This window comes from Nothoprocta perdicaria, unplaced genomic scaffold (genome assembly GCF_003342845.1).
Source record: "Nothoprocta perdicaria isolate Ctin4 unplaced genomic scaffold, notPer1 scaffold_51, whole genome shotgun sequence".
Classification (NCBI taxonomy): Eukaryota; Metazoa; Chordata; class Aves; order Tinamiformes; family Tinamidae; genus Nothoprocta; species Nothoprocta perdicaria.
In genome coordinates this window covers 2,926,009-2,932,175 of record NW_020455766.1, presented here as the reverse complement: position 1 = coordinate 2,932,175, position 6,167 = coordinate 2,926,009, and positions in this window count along the sequence as shown.

The following is a 6,167-nucleotide window of genomic DNA, read 5'->3' as shown; positions in this document are numbered from 1 at the left end:
GCATGTAAATAAACACTTCTTCATTGACCTGGGCTATACATTCCTGCCCCTTYCCTGCAAGGCTGGTTGGACCCATTGATTCTCCCAGTAGCCAAGGGAGCAAGTTGCATTTCCAGCTGCGTGCATGAGGATATCTGGCAAGAGCTCCACAAAGGATACAACCCAGGACCCTTCTSCAGCTTTTTTTAGGAGGTGCTTTCCAAAACTGAGAACTAAGAGCAGCGCACCTGAAATCAATGAAAGCTCAGATTTTGTGCACACTGGGAAAACTTAATGAAGCAGAGAAACACTTCACAAATGAAGCTGGACACATGGACCATGCTCATTTAATTCAATTTTCTACAGATATTTTCTCACAAGGATTAGATTTGCAACCTTTTGTGGTCCCTGAACACATTCGAATTCTGCCCATCTCCAAAAATGCTATCCCTGCTATATGTAAAAAATCATCATCAATTTCCATCTTTTTCTGTCATTCCAAGATTTTAAGAACATTGCAGCAGCCTTCCACATCGAAGGGAGAGACTGCTGTTTTCCAAAGCAGAGCCAGAAGTTGCCTTAAAAGGAGCACAACAACAAATTGTCTGTGTAAGAAACTGCAAAGGTTTGGGGAGAGACCCTGGCAGATCCATGATCCAGAGATCCAAGCAGGGCACTACTGCAGTTCTGCGTTAGCTACAACCCTCTCTACCCTTTTGCAAAGTGTTCAGAAGTCTGGAGGCAGCAGACYGAACAAAAATCAACCCTACAGGACCAGGTGCACATGCAGTATCCAGAAGGACAGAGACTCCTGAGACGGGTGCCGAGCAATGGGCACTGCTTCCTTGCTTAGGCCTTAGACCAGGCCTAACACTTCAACTGCCAGGTAAGAACCAGACAAAACAGTTTAGACGGCAGCACTTGTTATCGATATATCCATTTTAAAATGCTGGAATATGACTGGCCCCAGAAGTACCACTGCATTCAAGGCAAGCACTGAACAACATGGAAAACTGGAAGTGTCTGTCAGGTGAGCAGTCCTGGAGCAGGATTTCCCTGGAATCATCATTGCCAGCACCACTCCCCTCCAGAGCGGTGTTAGGAAAACAGACCTTCTGGCCTGGTGCCTSAATAAAATAAGGGACAAAATTTGACTTCAACAAAGTGATGCAATCAGAGGTTGCTTGATGACTGCTAAAGATTAAATAAAAAGATTTAGGCCAGCTTTTATTGGCTTTACTGCTGTTTTTACAGGAAATTCAAAAGAAGTCACACTTTCTGCTGTACTATTAAAATTAAGGATATCACTGTCTCCTCCATAAAAGACAGCCAATGGAAAACGTCAATTCTTACTCAATCATTTCAGCTCTTCCCTCCCTTATGATTCACTTGCCCAACCTCTTTTTGTGCACCAAATCAGCAAATTATTATAGTCTGTTTGAAAGTAAGTTTTCCTGCTGCGAACATACTRCTTCCAAATTATAGCAGGGACTCGCTTCAAGCACGAGCTTCCAGAAGGACATTAAAGGCACCGTCTCTAAATGGAGCGTAACTTGATAACACATGCTTCTTCTAAAAGACAGGGAGGTACAAAGGAGATGGCCTGTGAGCATCCACCGGTCTGACCTGTCCTGATCCCCATGGATTCCCATCAGGAATAAGGGGCACCTCCCAATRCGGAGCACAGCTAATCCGTGCAGCAGCGCGTAGGGTGTATCCTGCTTCCAACACAGCACATCCATTACAAAGGGCCTGGATGCCACCTAGTGCTGTTAAGATCACGGTAGCAGGCCTCAGCTGCAGAGAGATCCCAACACAAATTTTCTCCCCATCTTTCAGCCTCCATGCATCATGCATCAGGCCGGCTTCTTCCCACAGAGGAGTCCCGTAACYGGAGTCCTTAACACCTGGGAATTCAAAGCAGAGGCCTCCTGTGCACTCCGGAGCGCGTTGCGCCGACAGGCAGGCTACGCTTTCGTGTTCCTTCCACCTGCAGTGTCTCAAAACAGCTGTCACAGCACAAGTAAATGTTAGAAAACACACACAGAATTAGCAAAAATTGGCAAACCAGGTCAGAATTTATGGCACTTTGTAAGACGGGGGGGAAGTGACCCCCTGAAAGCACCAAGCGAGCTCCAGGATTGATAGCAGCAGAGTCCTGCGCAAACTCCCTGCAGCAACAGCAGCTTTCAACTCCTTATAAAGAAAGATTTCTCTAGAATGACCTTAGTTAAGCAGAAATCTATTCACAGATAGAGGGAAAAACCCTTCCTATAGGTGAGAAAATATTTCATTGTAATTGAGAAGACAACAGAAAAGGAACTGACAGTTCAAGATTCACTTTGTAGAAAGGTAAAGCCTTCCCTTCATCCTACTAGCTTCCCTTACTAAACGTCTATCCTCAAAGCCTTTCATCATACCTACAAAACACATTTCAGTGKTTTTTACACCTTGCCTTAAGAGGTAGAATGAAAGTTCAAGCTTCTAAGAACTGCAAGTTTGGGAGCATCCGAGGTCCTTTTCCCTTAGCGAAGGCTGGAAGCCACTCAGATGAAAGGGCAACCAGCGCTCRTTCCCTCCCAGAGTTCGCAGCAAGTTTTCACATATTACACAAATCTCTCAAACACCGCAGAGCAACTCCAGCAAAGCAGCTGCTACCAGCCTTCCAGTTCCCCTTCCCACAGAGCCCGTATGCAGCCAGAGGAGAAAACATCTCTCTGATCGGATAGCAAGGACCTCCACTGGAGAAGGCTCAAAGGGTCGGCGATCACTGTGCTAGACCTTGTGTGCGATATCGTCTCAATTCAACTTACCTCTAAACCAGATTTTTAGACTGTCACAGTCTTGCCTGATTTGGAGTGGGGAGATTTTTAATACGTTCATTGATGGGGACATGAAAAAGGTTCTTGTTGATGCCAGTTTCCCAAAGCAACTGTTGCCATGGTAATAAATCATTTATTGCCCCCCATCGGCCAGGAGCAGAATTATAAAGCAAGAGTTTACTGTGTGCAGAACACCATGACCAGCTCCTTCCGAAACTGCCATCAGTTAAAAGTCAGCACTGCTGACTTTTATTGAAGGAGCTTTAGGAAGTCTGTAAAATTACCATCCGGCAAGGGCTCGCTAGTCAAACGGTCCTTCAATCCATAGAGATTAAGGGAGGGTGATCTAAGCGTGAGCACGGAGTAACCATAGTGGGAGGAATTTGCAGAGAACCCCTTCCTCCGAGCCCCATGGAGCCCAGGGGAGCAAGCTTTGCCTCACGGGTGAAACGCTCTATTAATTCCTATTAATTCTAGTCATATGCACTATTAATTATAGTGCTTACTACTGAGCCAAGGTATTTCCAATAAATTAGTTACTCCCATATCTGTGATTGAGAAAACTTTGGGTTGACTCCAAGTCTGACCATGACTTCACTTCCTCTCCTAGACAACATCAGTTTCACTTACACAGATCTTGTTTATCTGTCACACCTTCTTGCTGAGCAATGCCGCATCTTGCTGCCAGGACGGAAGCAAAGGTGAAGGTACTGGGACTTCTCCTCCTGCATGGACCCAGGCTCTCTTCCAAATGGAAGGATTTTCTCTATGACCTTCTTGACTTTGCAAGTGCTGCCAGGTTTTGGAGAAAGCACCCTCAGAAAAAGACACTGAGCAGCAGTTGAGTCAAGAACGATTGTGCTGGCAGAAACCAAATACATTTTGGCAAGTTATTTCCTCCGCTTGAGCACAGTGGTTTCCTGCACTGTTTCTGCAGCCCTAAGTAAACAGTAAGTTGATCCCGCACTGTTTCTGTGGCCTTAACAGGAAGTTGACTTATCTCCCTCTCCTGTGTAAGCATGCCCATGTGAACCTTTAAATGAGCAAAGAACAGCTCAGTTGTCACAACTTAAGAGCCAAATCATTCAGACACCATAACTCAACATCACGTGCTATTTGCTTTACTACCTCATCTCCAACTCCCAGCATCAGGAAAACTTGGTGTGACGTGGGGTGCTGCACACACCTGGTCACAGGGATGAACCCACACTCCAGGGGTACATGGCAAAGGCCATGGCAAACGCAGCCAGTGCACGACCACAGAGCAGTCAGGTCAGACAGCAGTCACTCACTTTCAGCACATTAGGAAGGTAGGAATAACTTGTTCTTCTAGGGTTAATCACCCTGTTCTTGGAAGGAAAGCTGCCCACCATAAGGTAACACAGGAACTATCTGGCTSTCCTGCAAACTAGGGACACAGAGAATCTCCTGGCTGGGTCATCCATCTCCCACACCTGCAAGGAAATGGGGACTTGCCACAGTCATGGAGCCAGCAGCTTTCTTGAAGGGAACAGGGAACCAACATCCTGCAGGCCACAAATAAGCCATAAAGCAAGATTACATCTCGGGGGAACTAAAGAAATCGTGCAGAGAGCAAGCAGTTTTCCTGTGCTACAATACAGGTCCTTCCCTTGCAAAAAGGCCAAATACTGGGATTGTGCCAAGCTTCCGTTTAAGCACAGAATGCCCTGAAGTAGAACTTGGCTATTAGGCTACAGTTCCCAGGAATGAAGAATGTTCCAGGGACCAGTTGTGTAACCCCAAGTTTTCTTTTTCTCCTTTTCCATATTCTTTTCCTCTAATCTTTCTCAAGTAGTGCATGTTTTGCTTTCAGTTTTGCCTCCTCTTACACCAACGCCCTTGACAAACTGAATTTTGGACAGAGAAACAAAACAAAGGATGAATCAAAAGAAACTTGAGGTTTTTTAAAGCAATTGCTAACTCCCCTTACCATGGCTTTTCGGGGAACCGAGAGCAAAGCATCCATATATCCAGTATATGCAAAGAGCAGAATCCCACATCCCACAYGGAGAGCTTTTACTCCCCTATCAGAACTTCAGAGACTCTTGAAAAACTGAAATATTTAGTAAGGGAGGCAACAAGCAGGGTCTTGCATCGAGTCCCTTCAGAAAAACTGTAACAGCAGGTGACAAACAGTGACACTGGTTTCAACTGGATGCCTTTAGCAACAATAAGATAATGGCAGCCACAAAAGCACATTTCACTGGTTGCTGTCACTGCCCGCTAACAGATGTTTCTCTGCAGCAGATATGACATCTCCTGGTCATCTGTGGCATTGCTCCCTGCAGTCTTTCAAAGTTCATTTCAAAACCAGAATTACAGTTGCCACATAAGCAGCATCAAACAAAACCCCTCAAGGTGTGCAGCTGCACCTGAATAAACATCTCCTGGCTACCTATAACCGGGGCATACTACTATTTAGACTAACAAAAACACACAAACACACCTCAGGAGTTTCCACTTCACGGGCTCATGGATTGTTCAAGCAACAAGGCCTCCTCTGTAAGCTTGGATACTTTATACAACCAAATTCAAGCACCCAGGAGCAGTTATGATCTATCTTCTTCACTCCCTGGATTGTGCTAAAAGCAGCAGGATTAGCAACGAAAGCCATTACTTGCTAGTAAGGTCCCACTACCCTCTTCCAGTTCGCCTTCTCCAGATTAGTTTTTGAAAGATAAAAAACATCACCAGCTGGCCAAGACTTAGGCTTTTTAGAGAGTTGAAGGATTAGAAAGTGCACAAAACTGCCAGTTATAAACTCCTAGCTTTATGGTTAGGTAATTTTTTGAAGAACGCTGCTCGCAGTTGCCATTTCCAAACAGCTTCACCCAGGACAGCTGCTTAAGGACACTACMAAGGCCTCAGGGGACACAGCACCCCGGCTGCTGTCACACCAGCGTGGAGGCCTGAAGCGGCACCCCCTGCTCCCAGCTGCCTGCGCGCCCTTCAGCTGCAGTCACACAACCTCCACCCAATTCACAAATGGGAACTCCCCAAAATCCACGCTGCACATAGGAAATATCAGTACTGTTTAAGAACGTATTGGTTAAGCTAAACTGGGCAAATTGCATGAGTACAAACAATACACAAGTGTTTGCATTTACTTTCTCAGTGTTCACATACCAGCCCACCTTTACGAACTAAAGACACCAATTCCCCGGGAATTAAAACACCCCAAAGACTGGAAGCCTCAAATGCAGCCTCCCTTACCTTAATCTCTGAAGGCAAAACACATCTCTTCAGTCTGACAGCAACACAAATCCAGATAACATTTCAACCCCACTGCTGTGAACAAACTTGCACATACAACCGGGAACATCAGGAGCCAGAAATCCAATAATG